Raw genomic sequence first — 24322 nt, forward strand, 5'->3', positions numbered from 1 at the left:
GGGAAGAGATTATGGTCCTCATGCTGAGGGTCCTCTCCACACTGTCAGGCCAGACTAATGTGAGGAAAAGGAAAAGGAGCATCAGGGTGCTCATCTTCTTTTCCTCACTCAGCAGCTCACCCTGCCCGGTGGACGGCTCTGATAAGACGGTTGAGGCTTGGCTGATGGATGGTCTTGATTATGCAGGCAGGGCGGCTTTCTCAAGTGTAGATCCGCTCTTGTGTTCGTAGTAGAGCTTAGATCGGGCCCAAAATATCCAACCCGATTTAAACCCGATATTTTTTAAGTAGAGCGTTAAAACTGAGCTTAAAAAACATTTTCAGGATGTTTAAATGAGCGAAATCTGTTCAGAATTATGTTTATTAACATTGCAACACTAAAGAAGCATAGATCTATTATTTAATTAAAATGAAGTGCAAAAACACAGTATTATTTACATATAAACCTGTCATGGTCAGAACAGAATAGCAGACAAGCGCAGATACTGATAAAAACAAAATGTGTTTATTATGATAATAAACAGATGAAATCAGGGTCGATACAAAAACAAGGGTGATCACCAGTAGACAGAGCAATGAAGACAAAACCATACCATAAACGAGAGACAGTCCAGAGTTCATACACAAGCAATCCAGTATCAGAGGTAATCCAAGAGGCAGTAGTGAAAGCACAGTCCAGGTCATACACAAACAATCCAATATCAAAGGCAGAGGCAAGAATCGGCGTAGAGTAAACAAAAGCAAGGTCATACACAAAGTAACTGAGACAAGAGATAAGTAACGCTTTGTACGAGGATAACCTACAATACGCGGCGATGAAGTCTGTTAGGCGTGCACCTTTATAGTGCCAGTAATCAGTATTCGGGGCTTCCTGGTGGAAGCAGGTGAGGTGTCACGTGATCAGGTGAGTGCGTGATGTCAGCGGGTGGTGCATTCTGGGTAGTGTAGTTGTTAACCTGAGAACCTCCGTTGGAGCTTGGTGTGGAAGGGACAGAGGAGCTAACAGCACCAGACGTGACAGTACCTCCCCCCAAGGGAGTCGGAACGGAGCCGGAACGGGGACGACCACGACGACGTCCACCCGACGGGCAGGGAGTACCGGCGGGAGGACCAGACGTAGCCTCAGAGGTGACGGGCAGGCGGGGGTTGCGAGACTGGGAACCCCTACGCACCGGAGCCAAAGAAGAGAGTGAGCGCTTGGGACGCCCACGGGGTCGAGGAGCAGGCTTACTAGGGTGACGGGCATGAAATTCGGCCAGTAGAGCAGGATCCAGCACGTCACCGGCGGCAACCCAGCAACGCTCCTCAGGGCCGTAACCCTCCCAGTCTATGAGGTACTGGAGCACACCGCCACGCCTGCGTGAATCCAACACCTCTCGAACCGCATAGGTAGACGAATCCTCCCCCTCCACTGCCGCGGGCGGCACGTCATCTGGAACACCCTCAGCAAGCGGACCTGGGACAAGAGGCTTGAGCAGAGAAACATGGAACGAGTTATGCACCCTGTACTGAGCCGGCAACTCGATCTTATAAGTCACCTCATTAACCTGAGACAACACTTTAAATGGGCCAATATACTTAGGCAGCAGTTTCCTACAGGCCCCTTCAAACCTCAAGTCCCGGGTCGACAACCACACCCTGTCTCCGGGTTGGTATTGGGGGGTGGTACCACGGTGTCTGTCGGACTGCTCCTTATATTTCCGTAAAACCTCCGAGATTTGCTGATGCGTCTCCTCCCACACCTGCTCACTCCGCTTCATCCAGTCGTCGACAGCGGGGATCTCAGTGGATGATGCTGTCCACGGAGCTAACGGAGGCTGGTAACCCAGAATGCACTGGAATGGAGTGAGACCAGACGTGGAGTTAATCAGGGAATTCTGAGCTATTTCAGCCCAAATTAAATACTGAGACCATTCTGACGCATGCTTAAAACAGTACAATCTTAAAAACTTTCCCAACTCTTGGTTAACCCTCTCACATTGACCATTACTAGTGGGATGAAACCCAGAAGTGAGACTCACGTGTACACCCAAATGTTCAAAAAACGATTTCCATACCCTTGAAGTAAATTGAGGACCCCTATCTGACAAAATGTCCTCCGGGACCCCATAATGTCTGAAAATGTGTGTGTATATAGCTTGGGCGGTCTGAAGAGCAGTAGGAAGAGCAGGAAAAGGGATAAACTTAACACCCCTAGAAAATCTGTCTACAACAGTAAGGACAGTAGTGTAACCTTCAGATTCAGGTAAATCGGTAACAAAATCTACTGCAATATGTGACCATGGTCGTTCTGGAACTGGTAGAGGACATAGCTTACCGGCTGGAAGGGTTTTGGGTGTTTTGCATTGTGCGCAGATAGAACATGAAACCACGAAAGTTTGAACGTCAGCTCGCATGGTTTCCCACCAGTACCGAGCTGAGATTAGTTGTAGCGTGCGTGTAACGCCTGGATGACCGGACGTAAGGGCAGCATGTGCCCAGCCAATGAGCTGATCGCGAAACTGCTCAGGTACGTAAATCTTGTGAGGAGGGCAACCCTCCGGAGGTTGTGTGTTAGCTTGACTCTGCTGAATAAGGTCATCGAGTTCCCATCTAATAGCTGCTACTTTAACAGTGGGTGGCAGAATGTGTTCGGGTTCGGAAGCGTGGCATGTGTCGTCTGGGGAACTGAAAACACGAGATAAGGCATCAGCTTTAGTATTACGGTTACCTGGACGAAACGAGATCGAAAAATTGAAACGGGAGAAAAACAATGACCAGCGAGCTTGACGGGGGTTAAGACGTTTAGCAGTACGGAGATACTCTAGGTTCTTGTGATCAGTAAGAACGGTGAATGGATGTGCAGCACCTTCCAGCCAGTGACGCCACTCCTCTAGAGCTAGTTTAACAGCCAGCAGCTCCCTATCCCCTATCCCATAATTACGCTCCGCTGGTGACATTTTCTTTGAGAAAAAGGCTACGGGATGCAGTTTAGGCGGTGAACCACTGCGTTGGGAGAGAACTGCTCCGATACCAGTATTAGAAGCATCTACTTCGACTACAAAGGGCAGATCAGGATTAGGATGCGTGAGAATGGGGGCAGAGACAAAGGCGGCTTTTAACGCTTGGAAAGCTTGGTCAGCTTCAGGGGACCACTTAAGAATTTTGGTAGCATTCTTAGTTAACGCTGTAAGGGGAGCAGCTATGGTACTGAAGTTGCGTATGAAACGCCTGTAGAAATTGGCGAATCCTAAGAAACGTTGGAGATCTTTGATAGATTGGGGAACAGGCCAGCTAGTAACGGCGTCTACCTTCGAGTCATCCATAAGAACTCCCTGGGAGCTGATAACATAGCCGAGAAATGCGACTCTCTGAAGGTGGAACTCGCATTTCTCGGCTTTAGCATAAAGATTGTTTTCCAACAACCTCTGAAGAACTAGACGAACGTGCGTAACATGTGATTCGAGGTCGGGGGAATAGATCAAAATGTCGTCAATAAAAAGGGTTACGTATTTCCCAATCATATCCCTAAATACGTCATTCATAAATGACTGAAATACTGCGGGGGCGTTAGCGAGACCATAGCTCATAACAAGGTACTCGTAGTGGCGATTGGTGGTGGTAAACGCGGTTTTCCACTCGTCCCCCTCCCTAATGCGGATCAAATTGTACGCACTACGCAGATCGAGCTTGGTAAAGTAAGAAGCCGTACGTAACTGTTCGAGAGCACATGGAATGAGGGGCAACGGGTAAGCGAATTTTTTCGTTATGGCGTTCAAGCCTCTATAATCAATGCAGGGTCTCAGTCCCCCGTCCTTTTTCTTAACAAAGAAAAACCCAGACCCGACAGGGGACTTCGACGGCCGAATGAAACCCTGGGCTAACGCTTCGGTGACATAATCATTCATAGCCTTTTCCTCATCTAACGTAAGAGGATAGACTCTAGCTTTGGGTAGGGTGGCACCCTCCACTAGGTCGATGGCACAATCATAGGAGCGATGCGGAGGTAATTTAGTAGCGTTTTCCTTGCTAAACACTTCTAAAAACTCTGAATATTCAGCAGGTATATCAATGGGATCAGAAACTTCAGGACTCTCTACAGAAGTAGACTGAATAACTAAACTATCCAGAGCTAAACAATGTTCATGACAGTGAGCAGACCAAACCGTGATATCCCCATCGCGCCAGGAGACAGTGGGATCGTGGGTCTTCAGCCATGGCATGCCCAGGATAACTGGATGCTCGGTGCAGGGAAGCACGAAAAGTGGTAGTTCCTCAAAGTGAAGAGCGCTGGCTTGTAGAGTGATGGGCAGAGTCTGCAGGGTAACCGGCTTGGAGCGGACAGTCTTTCCATCAACAGCATGGATGGCTAATGGACGTAGAAGTTCTCTGGTGGGCACTCCATGCTCCTTAACTAGGTCCTGGCTGATGAAGTTCCCCTCCGACCCGGAATCTACAAGCGCTGGGACAGAGAGCATACCAGTAGGTAACACAATATTAACAGGCAAAGAAAAACATTTAGAGCGAAGGATTGTGTTGTGCTTACGTACCACGTTAGCGCGTGGAGAGCACTCCACGCGCTGTCCCAGGGCTGGAGCTTTCACAGGTCGGGTCAGGAGACCACACTCAGCCTTGAAATGCCCGGCCTCTCCACAATAAAGGCATAGGCGAAGCTGGATTCGTCGCTGCCGCTCCTCAGGAGTTAGCCGGGTTTTCTGGATATCCATGGGCTCTGGGGCAGGCAGCGCAGCTTTCTCTGGAGTGGGAGCGCGGGGCAGAGACACAGAAGTGTGTTGAGTGCGAGGACTGATCTTGGGTCGGCGCGAGAGAAGTTGATCCAACCGGATCGACAGTGAAATGAGCTGATCCAGGGTCAGGGAATCATCTCTGCAGGCTAATTCCCTCTGTATATCTGGATTAAGTCCGCATCTAAACACGTTGATCAACGCAGCGTTATTCCACCCACTACCAGCCGCGAGAGTGCGAAACTCCAGAGCGTAGGAAGCCACCGGCTTCTGACCTTGCTTAAGAGCCAGCAAAAGTTCTCCATTAGACTGTCCATAACGCGAATGATCAAAAACTGAGCGGAAAGTAGCCAAAAAGTCAGTGTAACTAGCCCCAGAAAGGTCTTCCCAAATAGCTGTAGCCCACTCGAGTGCCTTACCAGAAAGCCGTGAGATAATGAAACCGATCTTAGCTTTATCGGTTGTAGGCGGTGAATTACTGAAAAACACGGAGCATTGTAAAAGAAAACCGCTGCATTTTTCCGGATCCCCATCAAACAACTCCGGTTTAGAGACAGAAAATCCAGGCACAGAAGAGTTAGCGTTGGGCATACTGGGGGCAGCTAACGGGCTAGGGCTAGGCTCAGTTACGCCTCTGAGGTGAGCTAGCAGCTCAGCTAGTTGTTGCTGCTGCGTGGTTTGCTGGCGGGCTAGCTCAGAAACAGCTTGGGTCACACCAGCGAGCGTTTGCTGGTGCTGACCGAGTAGCCTCCCCTGGTTGGCTAAACCAGATCTAATAGCCTCAGTATCTGCTATCTGATTTAGTTCGGCTGCGTATTCTGTCATGGTCAGAACAGAATAGCAGACAAGCGCAGATACTGATAAAAACAAAATGTGTTTATTATGATAATAAACAGATGAAATCAGGGTCGATACAAAAACAAGGGTGATCACCAGTAGACAGAGCAATGAAGACAAAACCATACCATAAACGAGAGACAGTCCAGAGTTCATACACAAGCAATCCAGTATCAGAGGTAATCCAAGAGGCAGTAGTGAAAGCACAGTCCAGGTCATACACAAACAATCCAATATCAAAGGCAGAGGCAAGAATCGGCGTAGAGTAAACAAAAGCAAGGTCATACACAAAGTAACTGAGACAAGAGATAAGTAACGCTTTGTACGAGGATAACCTACAATACGCGGCGATGAAGTCTGTTAGGCGTGCACCTTTATAGTGCCAGTAATCAGTATTCGGGGCTTCCTGGTGGAAGCAGGTGAGGTGTCACGTGATCAGGTGAGTGCGTGATGTCAGCGGGTGGTGCATTCTGGGTAGTGTAGTTGTTAACCTGAGAACCTCCGTTGGAGCTTGGTGTGGAAGGGACAGAGGAGCTAACAGCACCAGACGTGACAAAACCGCAGATTATATAGTCTATATTTGATGGTGTATATATACAGGGGTTGGACAATGAAAGTGAAACACCTGGTTTTAGACCACAATAATTGATTGTGGTGACGGACAGTTCTGGTGAAAACAGGAGAGTTGAGGTGCACATTGAATTCTGCGTGATTTGATCAGTCGTGGTTTTATGTTTTTTGGATACAATCCGGGTTAGCACCCGAACATCCCTTTCAGACAGCTTCCTCTTACAGCGTCCACAGTTAATCCTGTTGGATGTGGTTGGTCCTTCTTGGTGGTGTGCTGACATTACCCTGGATACCGTGGCTCTTGATGCATCACAAAGACTTGCTGTCTTGGTCACAGATGCTCCAGCAAGATGTGCACCAACAATTTGTCCTCTTTTGAACTCTGGTATGTCACCCATAATGTTGTGTGCATTGCAATATTTAGAGCAGAACTGTGCTCTTACCCTGCTAATTGAACCTTCACACTCTGCTCTTACTGGTGCAATGGGCAATTAATGAAGATTGGCCACCAGGCTGCTGTCAGGAAATACCCAGGCAGGGAGATGAGGAGACGGATGCAAGTGCAGGTAGGGTGAAATCAATAAATAATAATTTAATAAATAAATAACAAGTAAACAAGGAACAAGTAAACACTAAAACATAAAACAGGGAGATATATACAAGGAACAAGGGAGTGAACCAAATAAATTAAAACTAGATAAACAAATAACCAAAAACCAAAACAAACCAGTGAAACTAGAGAACATAAACTAAACAAACAAGAAGTACTAATGATAAACAAACAGGGAGTAAATAAACAAAGAAACAAATGAGGGACTGGATAAATACAAAACTAAACTGGGCAGGGATAAATATATACAAGGAAATAAACAAGAAGCTAAACAAGACTAGGAAAACTAAACTGAGCAGGGCAAGGGAGAAAACAAATGAAAATAACAGGGAACTAAAGATAAACAGAGAAAAACACGGAATAAGGAGCACAGGAAACAAACTAGGAATAAACACGGAGCTAGGGTTATAGAGACGCGGAGAAACACAGAGAGACAAAACAACAGAGGTTAGTGCAAAGACCGACAGAGGACAAGTGGCACAGGGGACCTATTTAACAAACAGGAAACACACTAGAATTGGAAACACCTGGGGCAGGGGCGGAGCTACAAATGAGACATGTGCTGGAAAACTACAGACAAGAGACACAGAGGAGCACAGATCATGTGGGAATAACACAGAGAGACATGAGACAGGGCTAGGACGTGACAGCTGCTCCAATTTAGCCATGAAACCTCCCACACTAACATGACAGGTGTTTCAGTTTCATTGTCCAACCCCTGTAGAATTAACATGTCTAAAATAATTAACAATGTGCAATAAAATGTGGAATTGTGTGCAAAATAAATATAAAAAAGCATGGCAAGAACTACTCAACTTCAAAATGGAAAATTAAAAACTTTATGATGGTGAAATCCTGGGCAAACAAGTTAGTCAGAATGACCAGACCCAGAGTATTTTGGTTTATTTAACATTTTTAAGTTACTACATGATTCTTTATGTGTTGCTTCATCAAAACATCTCTACTGAAGTCTGTGTCGGGCTCCTGCTCCCCTCCCCCCCGTCTCGTTCCCATTGTGCACCAAACAGGCTGATCCTGATCCAAGTCCACATGTTGCTGCCCTGACAACGGCCTGTTGCTGGTGCCGCAGGTTGCTGGTAATAAGAAGCTGGCGGCACAATGGAGGGCCTGTTGGGCTCGAGCGAGCGTAGTAAAACCACTCCGCTTTACATCCGCACAAAACAACACGGCAAAAGCAGCAGCAGCGCACCCCCTACACCCCCTACACCCTACACTGTCATTACGCAATTAGAACACAGCCTCTCGGGGGATTGGGACACTGTCAGAACATGAATAAATTAAAAATTTAACCTTGAATTAGCACCCCTTGACTTGAGATGCTATTTTTGAACAACCTCTCACCCTTTTTCTGAGTTAGAAACCAGGCTCTATCGTCATCTGCACCGTGTGGGCGTCACTATTTACACATTTGTGAAGCCTGTCCATGTAAAATAAATAAATGGACGACACCTGAATAATTAACTATATAATAAACAATTTTGCTAACGTCAGTATTACCTATTATTTATTTGCAAAAAATAGAAGAGCCTATCAGTATGAACAAGCCAATATCAACTTTGCAAAACATTGTTAACATTACCATAACATTATGACCACCTCATTGATTCAGAATATTGATTTAGAATGTTTTTGACTTTACTTGGGCTCAATCACATTTCTCTTTTGTACCCTTACCCAATGTTTTTAAGTATGAATGGGTGAAATCCTCCCCCTAAAAATTGAAACAACCATTTATGCACCCGATACAGATATAGCTTACTATAGCAATGAAGAGCTAAAGTTCAGCAACCTAACTGCTGCTGGTTAACTGGTTATTGATTTTAATGTAGTAGTAAAAACTACCTTAAATACATTATATAGTCCATTAATACCCATTAATATATTGAGCAACCAATTATTATCCTTTAAGAAATGAAGGCTAGTACAATATAAGTCTTTTAGAAAAACATTTTTTTATCATGCTAAATATTGTTTATTAATATTAATGTCAAAATTATGGAAATCATTGTAAATTAATATTAGAGTGAAGATTTTTTTAAAATACTCTTAATAACTGAAGTACATTCAGCAGTATGGTTAGGGATTAGATTTATGCAATATTACACTCGAGGTTTGTGCTATAACGTGTAATATTGGCACTGCTGTGTTGCAGTCGTAGGCACGAGACTGCAGACCGAGTACCGTACCTATTGCGATTATACCACAGTTCCATTATCACTGTTTATTAAAAGATTTTGAGTTAAAGAGGAGGAGAAAATAGGATCTGTTTGGTAATGAAAATTCTGCAAGTTAAAATAGTTCCATTGCTGCTCTGTTTGTAGCTGTGCTGTTTGGCTTGTAAGCGCTGCATCGTTGCTAGATTACCTGTATGTGGTGGAGTAATACATAAAGAGCTTCAGTTACAGTGCATTACCAGCTGATAACGGCACTCACAGAACGCCTCTCAGCCAATCACATTGCACATAGCTTTATACCAGTAACTGTGGTATAATTATAGTTTATGCTGTTAAAGTAATGCTGGTGACAGAATGAAATTACGGTACTCATGTTGGCTGTTAAATAAATACAGTGTTTGAGAATACTTCTCACCTTTTGTATTCTTTTTTAAAGTATTGTATCAGTAGCGGTATTGATTTTTTTTTTAAATCCTACCCAGCCCTATACACTATTTACACTTTTACATGTGAAAATTCACACACTCTCTACACAATTAAACCATACCTGTCAAGTCTCCCATTTTGGCCGGGAAACAACTGTATTTTTTTTCCCGCCCTTTTCCCGCATTAGTATTTTCCCATAAATTTCCTGTATTATATTATTTAAAAAAACATTCCCGGGCCTCTTCAAACTGAAATGTCGACAGTGGGAAGAACCCTGGAACAACAAATCAGAGAGATGGATGGATGCAAAAAGAGAAAGTTTATTCCTGCCAGAAAAGTGAATACTTCATGTTAATATCTAGAAAAGTATTTTGTATTTAGGCTGTGTTATAAGAATTACATATCGTTGCTGTCCAATGAAAAACACTTATCTCCAAAACAGCAACTTTACAGGAGAGAGAAAAACCTTGTAAACTTTCAATGGAAGTCAGTGTAAAAAGAGTTTATTTTAGGTCATTTTTAAGAGTTTCTATTTGTCTATTCATCAAGAATTTTTGTCTCAGTGTAAGGGAGAGTTTGTTTGTTCAAACTATGTAGTAAACTGAAAATCGACAAAAATGTAGATAAGTGTTTTCTATTGGACAGCGACAATATGTAGGAATGTCCAAAGCATTTCAGTGTCAACAAAGGTATCAGATACTGATCATCTAATTGAAGTTTGTAAATGGATCACCGGTGGTTATTTTAGGTTTCTTTTAAACCTGTGTTAAAATGTAAGAGATACTTAACCTCGGTTGGGCTTGTGGGACGTCTCAAAGCGGGCAACGGAAAATTTCCCTTATTTTTAAATCCAAAAATTGAAAGGTACATATATTAAACAAATGTGAAAATTGGTGCTGACGTGTAAATAATTTTTTTTTTTTTACAAGTGTATTAAGTCTGTAACAATACGTACTTCACCAGTAGTTACACTGTTATTGATTATATGGATTGTTAATGTGTAAGAACACAGTTATTAGAGACACTGATTATGAAGTGTCAGGCATATTATGGTGACAGGCGTGGGTGTCACTCGTGTGAAAAGTCACAGAGGAATGTGTGCCACTCCATTAGAGCAGAAGAGCTGAAAGTGCTTTCCCTCGTTTTCACCTGGAGCAAAGCAAGCGGATATGTGTAGAAGTCAGTCTGCATTCAGCGGCTGCAACACTATCGCTCCCCGAAGGCTCGGCCCCACAATGCCGTTCTGTCCAGACAATATTCTTTCTGTCTTTTGGGTGAACGTCCCACAGGAGCCGCGGCGGAGGTGTTGGATTACCATCAGACTGTAGCCATACGTTAACTTCCCGCCTACATGGATGGGACTCGGATTCCCCGCTCTCTCTCTCTCTCTCTCTCTCTCGCTCTCTCTCTCGCTTTCTCGCTCTCTCACTGCGGTTAACACAGCGCTGTTCACTTCCATTACTCACCCACACAATAATGGGAAATATTTACGGCGTGTTTTTGTCACTGAGGGATGTTCTGTTGGTGTTGTTTTCACTAGGGATGTCCTGATCAGGTTATTCTACCCCCAAAACTGTTCAGAGGCTTTTAATGATAAGCATCAACTAGGGCTTGGCAATATTGTAATAATAGTAATAATAAAAAATGTATATTATAGTATATTATATATTCATTTATACAGTCATATGAAAAAGTTTGGGCACCCCTATTAATCTTAATCATTTTTAGTTCTAAATATTTGGGTGTTTGCAACAGCCATTTCAGTTTGATATATCTAATAGAAGCCATTTTTACAAGCACGCCACAAACATGTACGTATGTGCTTTTGCACACTTCAGACGACTCTGTCTGTGGCGTGTTTGCAGAAATGGCTTCTTTCTCATCACTCTCCCATACAGCTTCTCCTTGTGCAAAGTGCGCTGTATTGTTGAGCGATGCACAGTGACACCATCTGCAGCAAGATGATGCTGCAGCTCTTTGGAGGTGGTCTGTGGATTGTCCTTGACTGTTCTCACCATTCTTCTTCTCTGCCTTTCTGATATTTTTCTTGGCCTGCCACTTCTGGGCTTAACAAGAACTGTCCCTGTGGTCTTCCATTTCCTTACTATGTTCCTCACAGTGGAAACTGACAGGTTAAATCTCTGAAACTACTTTTTGTATCCTTCCTCTAAACAACTATGTTGAACAATCTTTGTTTTTAGATCATTAGAGAGTTGTTTTGATGAGCCCATGATGCCACTCTTCAGAGGAGATTCAAATAGGAGAACAACTTGCAATTGGCCACCTTAAATACCTTTTCTCATGATTGGATACACCTGGCTATGAAGTTCAAAGCTCAATGAGGTTATCAAACCAATTTTGTTCTTCAGTAAGTCAGTAAAAAGTAGTTAGGAGTATTCAAATCAATAAAATGATAAGGGTGCCCATACTTTTGCACCGGTCAAATTTTGGTTTAATGCATATTGCACATTTTCTGTTAGTACAATAAACCTCATTTCAATCCTGAAATATTACTGTGTCCATCAGTTATTAGATATATTAAACTGAAATGGCTGTAGCAGACACCCAAATATTTAGAACTAAAAATGATTAAGATTAATAGGGGTGCCCAAACTTGGACTGTATTTTTTAAGCGAATCAAAACTGTGCAAGCACAATAAAACCTCCAGTATTTATCACACTATTGTTTGTGCACTGGTTATAAGGCGCATTATGCGACACTAGTAAAGAACAGGGGTGTTGCCATGTTTTCCTTCTAATAAAGCTAAGTTGAGTAAACAAAACTGTGATTCTAAAAAAAAAAAAACACCTTTTCTTTTAAAGTCAAACGAGTGCAGGATGTTAATCTAACCTCTCTCCTAAAACTGTTTATTTGGGTGAGTAAAGCGCTTCCATTTATTTACAGTAAGCTTAGATTACTTAGATTAGCGGCTAACTGCTAGCCCTAGCCTCGGTGAGCGCTCGTAAATGCTGTCTGACCGTGCTACACTGAGAAACACATGGTAGCTCACTGGCAGGTGGTGGTGTTATCCACTGCACCACACCAACCACTACCACAACGTTAGCGTAGCTAATGTTAGCCACAAGTTTTGTTACTCACTCAAAGTTACTAAAGCCTGCTAGACTAGTTAAACAAGATGCGTCTCTTTTTTAATAAATTGCATTTAGCCATTAAACAAGTTACATTTTTCTATTCCACCTTAAATCCAGCTGGTCTGTAGCAGCAGTTTCAAAACATGCCATTTTTTTTGTAATTTTGTAATTATTACAGATAATGCTTTTATAATGTTAGTGTACTCTCTGTGCAGATGCACTATATGGACAAAAGTAATGATCACATTTTTAGCCAATTACACATTACTCTTTATTGTTTCTGCAATAGGGTTAATCCTGTTTTTTGCTGGAGTAACTTTCTCTACTGTACAGGAGTGAAGGCTTTCTACTTGATTTTGGATCATTGCTGTGAGGATTTGATTGCATTCAATGACAAAATTCAGTGGTATTATGTAAATTAGGATTAGGATGTTAAATGAATGATTGATCACCACCCTAGTTCATCCTCAATTCCTCTAAAAAGTATCATATTAATGCTGATGTTTCTGAAAAAAGTTTCTACCTCTAAAACCCAGAGCTGTGCTGGATTTGCCTACAGATTTATATCATGCAAAGTATTAGCCACACTTGAATAACTGCAATTTTAAAACTGGTTTGTCAGGTTTAACCGGCTGGGGTTGGGGTTAGGGTTAGATACTTTATCTTTAGCTTTTATCTGGCTGTTACCCATAGCCTGTTCTAGCTCCTGACGTGGCGTTACCTTATGGACTCGTTTGTGCTTTTTCTTTATTCTCTACTGGCTTAAGCTCATGGGACTGGATATAAAGGCTTGAAAAAGTCGAAGCGTCCCACTGTTTCCTTCATACTGACGCACTGCAGCTCAGGAGCAGTGTGCAGATTTCCTCATGAGCTCAAAAATGTAGAAAAATCTAAAAAAAAAAAAAAAAAACTCTCCTTTTTCCTCAAAAATATGGGAATTATTCTCTCGTACACCTTAGTGGATGTCTCACTAGAGTACCAACCTCACGCCGGTTAGCATCCAGCTAATCCTCTCCAAACCTTATAAATAAACTTTATTCAAGATCATTTTCACAAATACAAATAATACACAGCGTCACATTTCATCTAATTTATCAAACATTATCCAAACAGTAACATTATTTGAGTTAAAAATCCAAAAAGTCACGTTTTATCTTTTTTAAATTTTTTTTTTATTAATGTTGTTTCTAATAATTGTCCTTTTTCCACAATTTATATTTTAAAATACATGGCATATTCCGGCGAATCATTGCCATTTCTGTCCCCAGGAAATGACATGTATAAATGTGAACACTAACTAATTTTAAAACGTGTCCTCAAGCTATTAGCATAGTCGCCATTTAGCTATTTTTCATGTTTTTGCTAATTGTATGCTAAAAACTCATTCCTGTTACTTTTATTCCTGTTACTCAAAACATAAAAAATGTAACAGGAGTGAGTGCCAGTAACATGACTTGATAGAAAATTAAAGATATTAGTTTTTAAACATGCTTTTTAAATGTCACATGAGTTTTTTATTTGCTAATTTCAGCTGCAGTGTCTGTTAGCATTGCAGCTAACCTGTTCCAATCATGCCAAGCCTGGCTGCTGTGGCTGTTAGCAATGAGGATTTAACCTTGCTGAGGTTTGTTTGCTGTTAGTATCGCGGCTAACCAACTCTAAACTTATTTAACCTATCTGCTGTGTCTGTTAGCATTGCAGGCTTAAGTACTGCCAAGTCTGGCTGTTAGCATCACAGATACATTTTTTAAAAAGTGCATTGTTCTTATTGTTCAAATTCTTAGACAGCATAATACATAATTTATACATACGATTGATTTATTTTTGGTGGAGAACTGTTTGTACGCCACTTTCACCTGAACGTTTTGCACTGCACTCTACTACCTTGCATGCGCAGTGCAGTGTGGGCAATAAGCAATAAGCAGTTGTCTGCTTTTAATAAGAAATTAGCAATTTTCTGCTTTAATATTGTATAAAATGTCAGATTTAGTAGCTTTAAGTTCTGGTTTGTTTGTTTATTTTAATCCAGATACTTAATTAGATGGTTTAGGCATTTCCATGCCAGCACCTTTCCTCAGAAATTAAATCTGCTCTAATGTGAATGCTTAGTTTAATTACTTCTTCAGGGTCTGGGTTCCCCTGTTCTGAGTTAAATTGCATCTGATGGGGTTGTATTGAGTTGGTTAATTAGTTCCGTATTGTTTTGATGGCCTGTGGAGTTGATGGGAATCGATTTCATATCAGCCAGCTCGCGGCGGGTCGGGCTGAAGGTGGAGAGGATGGGTGAGCCGAGGGGAATCTTATTAAATGCCAAACGCTTGGCACCACTAACCTTAAATCCTGCTTACGGGTGCAGAGTGCACATGTGTGGAGAGCTGTTGGGTATTCAGATGGAAAAGCGATGGCTGAGTGAAGATTTCAGCTGCTTCTTGGTACGGTTGCATTGGAGCTTCCCTTTACTTTTTGGACCACAGGCATGAATTGGCCAGTTTAGTGCTTTGGAAACTCTGTGCACATGTAACTCCTTATATATGTATCTAAACTAACTGGAGGATTTAGACTGTCTTATAAATGTTTTCTAAACTAAAGCAAAAAAGTGTCTTATACCAGGTTCACATTACACAACTTTTTGAATCGTAAGTTGTTGTGCTGTTCACACTACACACAAATTACACAATTTTTCCATTGTGGTAAATCGTGGACTCACCTCACAGCTCTCCAGAAACGTGTTTCTTCATGAGAACACACCAGAAGTAAATATACAAGAGAACTAGCTATGCAATGCCAGAGAATCTCTATCGAGGAGAATACACACTTAAAGTGAGTCCAAAATTAATGGGCTCATATGAAGCAACTGAGTTTATCAATGTCTGATAATTTTTACACTATATTATATACTTATGTCCTCAACACAAATATCAATTCATATCAAATATCAAATGAAAGGCACACTTTCTTTGATTTTTTTAATATAATTTTATTTCTAATATTTTCCCATTTTCTCCCTAATTTACACGGCCAATTACCCAACCCACTCATTAGGACTCCTCCTAGCACTAGTGATGTCCCAACAGCAGGAGGGTGAAAACTAGCGCACGCTTTCTCCGACACAAGTGAAATCAGACTCTGCCTCTTTAGTAGCATCACAGCGCTAACACTCGGAGGAAAACGCAGCGACTCGGGCTCTGATACATCAGCTCACAGACGCAGCCTTGTGCTGATCCACATCACCCTAGGAGTGATAAAGGGAAAGAGCGCCATCTACTGTACCCACCCAGAGAGAGAGAGAGAGGACAGCTGATGGCAAGCTGCATGACTGGGATTCGAACCAGCAATCTCCTGATCTCATAGTGGCAGCGCTTAATCACGCTGGACCACTCAGAGCCCACCTTTCTTTGAAGAGTTAAAGTGTAGAGTCACCTGGAGTCATCAAGAGTTAATTACTTAAATTTCGTGCCTCTTAATAAAGTATTTGAGAGCATCAGTTAAAGTAAAGTAGTGAAGAGGTAGAGTTACAGGTATACAGTGAATAGTGAATATTTGAGTAATGTTCTAATCCAGATTATGGTAAGAAATCCTCAACTAAGTAATAGGAAAAAATTACTTTAAGAAATGAAGGAACTTTGACGTTCTTTGTGACTCTACTTAAGGATACTTTCAAAGACTTTATGATGAAACTGGCACTAATCAGGATGCTCCAGAAACGGAAGAGCAAGAGTTAACACTGTTACACAGGATGAGTTAATGAGAGTTACCAGATTCAGAAACTGCATGTTAACAATCTGTATTTCCAGTTCAGGTGTGAAATTGCCCTGAGTTAAGTGTTTGGGTTTGATCCCTGTGCTGTAATTGGTTGTATGGATAAGGTGGTAAGATGCAGACACGTTTGTGGCAGTGTTTTTTCTTTTTCTGTCTCTCTGTGTGTGAGAAGAATAGGGGATAAAGTGATTATGCTGCGTTTTTCGGTGAGCAGGAGACTAGACCTGCTTAATGATTTCCCGTTGCGGCGGGATCTGTGTGCAGTGGAGCCGCAGTGGACCAAACCTGGGCTCGAGGAGAGGCGTGGGGGGGGGGGGGGGAAGACAACACCAGCGCTACTTTAGAATTCACTACCTGCGGCAGCGACCATTTATCTCAGTGAAATTGCATTAGCGGCGTCCGACCACCAGCAGCGTGTGAATGCAGACATAACTGATCGCTCTGAGCATTTATAGTGAGCTTTAGTGGAGATAAGAGTTAGGGTGAGCTATTTTTAGCTCACTAGAGCATCGTAATGTTTTGTGCTGCTTGAGAGGACTGGCACATTGCAGATTCTCCAGGTCTAGAGCTGAGCTGGATTGATTATAGCTGGAAAACATTTCAATATTCACAAAATTACACTATAGTGGAGTGACAAAGGTCACCAAAAGAACTGCACTGATTTGCATTTGTCCGTTCAAGCCAGATCCACACTACACGATTTTAGCTCAGTTTTTTAGTTGCCAACAGTTTGCGCAAATTTTCGCCTCCCAGCACTGGGGTTTTGGGTTCAAGTCCCTATCTGTGTGGAGTGTGGGAGGTTTCATGGCTAAATTGGAGCAGCCTGGTGACCAATCTTCATTAATTGCACATTGCACCAGTAAGAGCAGAGTGTGAAGGTTCAATTAGCAGGGTAAGAGCACAGTTCTGCTCTAAATATTACAATGCACACAACATTATGGGTGACATACCAGAGTTCAAAAGAGGACAAACTGTTGGTGCACGTCTTGCTGGAGCATCTGTGACCAAGACAGCAAGTCTTTGTGATGCATCAAGAGCCACGGTATCCAGGGTAATGTCAGCATACCACCAAGAAGGACCAACCACATCCAACAGGATTAACTGTGGACGCTGTAAGAGGAAGCTGTCTGAAAGGGATGTTCGGGTGCTAACCCGGATTGTATCCAAAAAACATAAAACCACGGCTGATCAAATCACGCAGAATTCAATGTGCACCTCAACTCTCCTGTTTCCACCAGAACTGTCCGTCACCACAATCAATTATTCTGCTCTAAAACCAGGTGTTTCAGTTTCATTGTTCAACAACTGCAGAGGCTTTATATAAGCCCATATCAGGTTTTTGCCTCTGTTCGCACTGTATGTTATGCTATTTACATTTTGTGCAAAAATACATTTTTGCTGAAAAATGGATTTAGAATCAAAGTGGTGGTTAAAAGGGGTGTGCCATATCGTATCGTACGCGATAATATCGCCAACATTTTTCAATATCATTAATGATATTATACTCTGAAATATGGTGCCATAACCCCCACCTCTAATTATCACATCAGGGTTCTACTTTTTTACTATTTTTAGCAAAAGAAAAATTCACACTGTTCTCATTTCCCATTATATATCTACTAGAGACAGATTATATCTGTCCAGTATCATTTATTTAACTTTAATCCTGGATATATGGAGATATTTGGAGTGCATTAATAATAGGATTAGTATCATGAATTTCTGGATCATTGACTTCATTGAATTCTTGTATTTTTAATATCTCATTTAGAAGTGTGCCATATCATATTGTACGCAATAATAAAATGTATTTTTCATTTTGTTCCAGTAGTGTATTCTTGAAATATATATATATCGCTAAGAGTATCATTATCGCAAAAATACCATGAAATATCATGATATTATTTTAGAGCCTTATCGCCCACCCCTAGTCGTGGTCATAATGTAATGCTTGATTGGTGTATTTCAGCCACACTTTCCACATCCCTCAGCTCGCTCCCCTGCAGAGGAGGGGCACCGAGAGCCGAGGGCCACAGGGCCGAGGTGCCATGGCACCATCACGTCCCCCCATGAGCGATGAAGGCTCGGCGGGCTAAGAACACATTGTTTTCTGCTGGTTGAAACAAATGGGAGTCGGGGGTAATAACAGTGTACTGAAAGGGGCAGCGGCGGAGAAAACAACAAAGAGAGGATTGAGAGTAGGACACAGTGGGCGCCTGTGTCTCGCCACGCTGCGCCCGTTCCATCAAAGCTGATTTGACTGGTGATATTTAACCCCGGAGCACTCGGCCGCCGCATTGCCACCGCCGTTCTCAGACGAGATGAGCTCCCACTAAACATGTGCATTAAACACCATGGGGGAACCAGTACGCACCAGGCAGGAGAGAGGGCAGGAGAGACCCGCGGGCAGCATGGGTACCTGCTGCAGCTGCCTGCCTCTGCAGCGCCACGCGCCGCACAATGCCACCGACCGCGAGGACGTCCACATTCAGCTGGAGGCTATCAAAGAGGAAGTGGACGAGACCGCCGCTGAGGACGAAAGGTTAGATTGCATATCCACTACTGATTCCATCCAAGCTTATATGAACTCTAACTGCTTCCATTAGTGGTGCTGCTATTCTCCTGAATATATTAAACCTATATGGATGTAGAAAGATTTTTTAAATTAATTTAAAGGCTGTTTAACCAGTGGTAGGATGGTCCCCCTTAAATGTGAGTCTTGGTCCTCCCAAGGTTTCTTCCTCCTCCTGCAGCTCTGAGGGAGTTTTTCCTTGCCTCCGCGCTCACTGGGGGTTTTCTTTAATTATTTTCTATATTTAATATTTTGTCTGATTCTTTGTCCTGTAATCATGCTTCTGTAAAGCTGCTTTGTGACAACACAAGTTGTAAAAAGCGCTATACAAATAAATTTGATTTGATTTGATATTTAGATGGAATTGATGCCGCGTTGTTCCCTTTCAGGGTTCATACAGTCATGAAAAACCTGGAATTGGAATGGAATTGGAAAACAGCAATTTCCAGGCCCGGATAATGTTTTGGAATGATAAAAATACCCAAAAAGTTTACAAAAAATTGTGAAATCTATTTTGCAAACAAATGTGGCAGTGAAGCTCTCAGGATTTTACACACATTTTATTATATATGAAAAATTGCGTTTTGTTTATAGTTTTAGTTGTTTTTTTGTTTTATTGTCCATGTCTGCAGTGCAAAATTTGCTTTAAAGGCATTAAAAAGTCATGAAAAAATTCATGGAAATGTATTGGTTTAAAAAGTGTATGAACTCTGTCTTTAATCATCTAGAAGTGCTGCTGATATTTCACTATTATGGAAGTTTAAAAGTCTGAAATAACTCGTTACATATTAGTGAAATATATTGTGTTCTATTCAATAATTGCTTCAGGTTTCAGGACGGAGATAAAAGCTAAAAAATCAAAATTAAAACTTAGAATTGACTACTTGTTCTGAGTATTTCTTCTCACATTTTAGAAATTAGAATAATGTATTTCACTAAAACGCTATGAAAGCGGTCCTTTTTTCTACAGCATGCAGGTTTACACTGCAAAGACACTGGCATTTCTGCTACTGTGAGCTGACTGGTGGAGTTACAGTAAAGTTTAAAAGGTTCATAACTGGTGTTTAATACCTTAAAAAATTATATTTGCAGTGCTAAAACCTTTTGTCTTGAGGACGTAAGTACATATTTCAGTATAAAACTGATCATACATTTATAAACTCTGATTTTGCCCAGTTGCTTCAGTTGCTTCATATGAACCCATTCATTTTGGACTCACTTCAAGTGCATATTCTCCTCTACAGAGATTCTCTGGCATGGCATCGCAAGTTCTCATGTACAGGTTTCAGATTTCTGGACATTTGCGCATTAAGATACTTGTAGTAATCGCTGTGCAGTACGTTCTGCATTATTATTTTATTTCTCAGACTGATGCTGTTGCCTTTGGCGTTACTTTTAAGGTTTTCGTTTTTGCCAACAAACATAAACAGATGCTTTCTTAAGAGAATTTGGAATCACTTGTTACATACAGCTCTTGAAAAAAAAATAAGACATATTATGAAATTGAAAACCTCTGGAATATAATCAAGAGGAAGATGGATGATCACAAGCCATCAAACCACCAAACTGAACTGCTTGAATTTTTGCACCAGGAGTAAAGCAGCATAAAGTTATCCAAAAGCAGTGTGTAAGTCTGGTGGAGGAGAACATGATGCAAAGATGCATAAAAACTGTGAGGTCTGAAAGCTCTGCATTTTTTTGTTATTTCTGCCATTTCTCATTTTCTGCAAATAAATGCTCTAAATGAGAATATTTTTATTTGTGTATTGTATTGTATATGTACAGGGGTTGGACAATGAAACTGAAACACCTGGTTTTAGAGCACAATAATTGATTGTGGTGACGGACAGTTCTGGTGGAAACAGGAGAGTTGAGGTGCACATTGAATTCTGCGTGATTTGATCAGCCTTGGTTTTATGTTTTTTTGGATACAATCTAGGTTAGCACCCGAACATCCCTTTCAGACAGCTTCCTCTTACAGCGTCCACAGTTAATCCTGTTGGATGTGGTTGGTCCTTCTTGGTGGTATGCTGACATTACCCTGGATACCGTGGCTCTTGATGCATCACAAAGACTTGCTGTCTTGGTCACAGATGCTCCAGCAAGACGTGCACCAACAATTTGTCCTCTTTTGAACTCTGGTATGTCACCCATAATGTTGTGTGCATTGCAATATTTAGAGCAGAACTGTGCTCTTACCCTGCTAATTGAACCTTCACACTCTTACTGCTCTTACTGGTGCAATGTGCAAATAATGAAGATTGATCATTTAGCCATGAAACCTCCCACATTAAAATGATGACAGGTGTTTCAGTTTCATTATCCAACCCCTGTACATTGTATATGAGTTTACTGCAGAACCCCACTCTATACTATATAATATTGTGTAGAGAATTGGGGCTCTCTTTGAAACGCTAAAAGAGGTGGGTGAGGGGATTGTTCACGGCTCAGTAGTGACCTGAGGTGTGCATTTCAGCACTAAATAGAGGTGTTTGAGACAGAAATGTGTGTGTTCGGGGGGGGGTCTTGGCTGAAATCTTCACTCTACTGCAGTAGATGCAGTAAGGAGCCTCATATAACCCGTAACAGATCTTACTACACGGTCCCCCCCGCGGCCGAGCGCCACGAAGGCTCCTCTACTGCATTCTGTCAAAAGAAAGAAGAAAAAAAAAAACCCAACAACAAAAAAACTCCCAGCTGACTGAAACTGCAGCACTACCAGAACTTTCTCTGCCCTTCAGAAGCCTGGCACAGGAACTTAAACACTGAGAGCTGTGCTGAGTGAGGACAGGGAGTCTGCAGATCCTTAGAAAGAAAGATTCTTAAGTCTAAAATTCATTTAGCTAAGAAAAATCGTCTTCATTTGTCTTAAAATTGGTGCCGTCAATCGATTAAAACATTAATCTGATTAATCCTAACAGAATTCTGTGCTTAATCACGATTAATTTACGATTAACTTTTAACAATAATAGGTATTTAAAAGTAAATAAAACAATCATTGCTTAAGATTAAAAAAAGTTGGATATACTTTTTAAAAAAAGAGTTTAGTCTGTTGCCATTGACCTCTTCTTCTCTATTGGCTTTTGGCACAATATGAATTTGAACACTGGGTGTGTCCACCAGTTTCTGAAATTGACCGTTAGTGTGTAGTCATTCCCCCAGAATATCTTTCATAAAATTGTAGCTTGTATATTATGATTACTGTATTTTACAGAATATAAGGCAGACCAGATTATAAGGCGCACTACCAATGAACGTCTATTTTCTGGTCTATTTTCATACATAAGGGGCAACGGTGCATTTTAAGCGACAATAGTAAGGAATAAAGGTGTTGCCATGCTTCCCTTGCCTAAGTAATCAAAACTGTAACGCTTAAAAAAATATATTTTCTCTCAAAGTTAAACTGGATGTTAATCTACACAGATAACCGCCCGATAACGATAGACTGAGAAACCCTGAATGTTCTGGTAACTCTTGGCGCTATCAGCTAGCAGTTCACCCCACGTAGCTTGTTTTAACACAGTAAATACTCAGACTACAGTCCGATATACTCACCTCTGATCAGCGAAAGTGCTAGTGCTACAGTTAGCGGCTAATGCTAATGCTGCTGCACCCAGCCTTAGTGCTGGAGAAACGTCACTGAAAACTCACCCTTATAACACTGTAATTCAGCAGAGTGGCTTTACTGCTCCTCAATACCTGACTGGTAGAATTCATACATAAGGCACACTGTCAGTTTTTGGGAAAATTAAAGGATTTTAAGTGCAAAAATACGGCAGCTGCCTGGCCTTGATATTCTAGGCTGTAAGAGCAAGCCTCATTTTCTGAGATGCTGAGTTTTGTGCTGGCTGTGTGCTATTCTTTAGCAATTATGTTCTCCATCTATTTTTTTAAGTCTATGTTTTTTTTAATTTTGTATATTATATGACTAAATCCAAATATTTTTTTATTAGCTTGATCAAAAAATTCAAAATGGAATAATTGTGCAAAGCAGTTGATAATACAAAAAGAGATCAATTAAAGGAGAGCTCCGGTATAAAATTGACTTTTAGTGCAGCAAAACATGATATAAACTACTTACCTTTGTTGAATAACCCACCACCGCTCTCCTACAGCTTTCTGAGATACAGTAATTTTGTTGCACTCTGTACAACGGCTGTATCGGGGCATATTTTGCCCTGATAAATAGTTTTTTACAGCATTATCCAGGCTCGAAGTGCCAGGCTATCCAGTTTCTAGTGTGGAGCTATTTTGAGCCTGGATAACAGTGTAAAAAGTGATTTATTGGGGTAAAATATGCCCCAATACGGCCGTTGTACAGAGTGTAGGAGTGTAGAAGAGCTTTTTTGTGCTATTCAACAAAGGTAAGTATTAGGGGTGTGCCATATCATATAGTACGCGATAATATCGCCAACATTTTTCAATAATGAACGATATTATATCCTGAAATATGGTGCCATATCGCCCACCCCTAATTATCACATCAGGGTTCCACTTTTTTACTTTTTTTTAGCAAATAAAAAAATCACACTGTTCTCATTTCTCATTATATATCTACTAGAGACAGATCATATCTGTCCAGTATCATTTATTTAACTTTAATCCTGGATATATGGAGATATTTGGAGTGCATTAATAATATTATTAGTATCGTGACATTTTGGATCATTGACTTCTGTTACAAATCTGATAAAATTCTTGTATTTTTTTTATATCTCAGTTAGGAGTGTGCCATATCATATTGTATGCAATAATAAAATGTAATTTTCATTTTGATGCAGTAGTGTATTCTTGAAATATATATAAAATATTGCGATATTATTTTAGGGCCTTATCGCCCAATTCTAGTAAATATTTTTTATCATGGTTTACTATACCCAAAGTCAATTTTACACTGTAGTTCTCCTTTAAAGTAACTTAAACTTTAAGCACAATAAGTGGAATTAACTCAAGTTTTCAATAGACATTACTTTACGCTTAATTTTTAAAGTTATTTGAGTTAATTCAGCTTGTCCAGGCGGATCTGCGTGTGAACTCCAGGCCGCGTGTAAACAGTGTGTTGTCGTTCTGATCCAGGCTTTCCACTATTTGGGTTTGTGGGAGAGTGGGATTCAGACCATGACAGGAATCCGGGGCTGGCCTCCATGCTTCTCTGCTGAAGGAAATTCCAGCGACTAATAATGAAAAGGCTTTGTTCTGTAAGCCGAGGATTCTGGGTCAAGGCCTTACAGCGCCAGACCCGCATGTTACAGTGGAGCCTGGCGGGTTTTAAACTGGAAAGGCTTTAATAACAGAGCTGAACACGTGTGTTATGTATCAGGTATACAGCTAACAATGGCTGACCTTTACATGACCTTTACCAGGCCAGATAATGGTTCTGATGTTTTGATATGCTCTGGAAATACACTATATAGACTTATTATAAACGTATTATAAAGTACTATTTCTATGTTGTTTTAAAGCATTGCTGTGAGGATTTCATTGCTTTCTGTGACATTTGGGCCCTGTTGACATTTGCTCATTGCTATCTTACACCC

The 24322-nt window shown here is 41.3% G+C and overlaps 1 protein-coding gene and 1 long non-coding RNA gene across 9 annotated transcripts in view; one reads left to right on the top strand and one right to left on the bottom strand.

Annotated features, from left to right (window-relative positions):
* Positions 1–24322, top strand: part of plekha7b (pleckstrin homology domain containing, family A member 7b) — a 291689-nt gene that overhangs the window by 25717 nt on the left and 241650 nt on the right. The window contains exon 1 of one of the 8 annotated variants that reach the window (XR_007424773.1): positions 18532–18755. The exons of the other annotated variants lie outside the window; for them this stretch is intronic. The gene's annotated coding sequence lies outside the window, so the exon portion shown is untranslated. Of the gene's footprint in view, positions 1–18531; positions 18756–24322 lie in introns of those variants that run through there. 8 annotated transcript variants of the gene reach the window in all.
* Positions 264–21035, bottom strand: LOC125782189 (uncharacterized). The gene is made up of 3 exons (XR_007424784.1): positions 20596–21035; positions 6120–6185; positions 264–445 (listed from the first exon to the last, which is right to left on the bottom strand). It is a non-coding gene; the product is annotated as an uncharacterized LOC125782189 (long non-coding RNA).

Source organism: Astyanax mexicanus, chromosome 16 (genome assembly GCF_023375975.1).
Source record: "Astyanax mexicanus isolate ESR-SI-001 chromosome 16, AstMex3_surface, whole genome shotgun sequence".
NCBI classification, from domain to species: Eukaryota; Metazoa; Chordata; class Actinopteri; order Characiformes; family Acestrorhamphidae; genus Astyanax; species Astyanax mexicanus.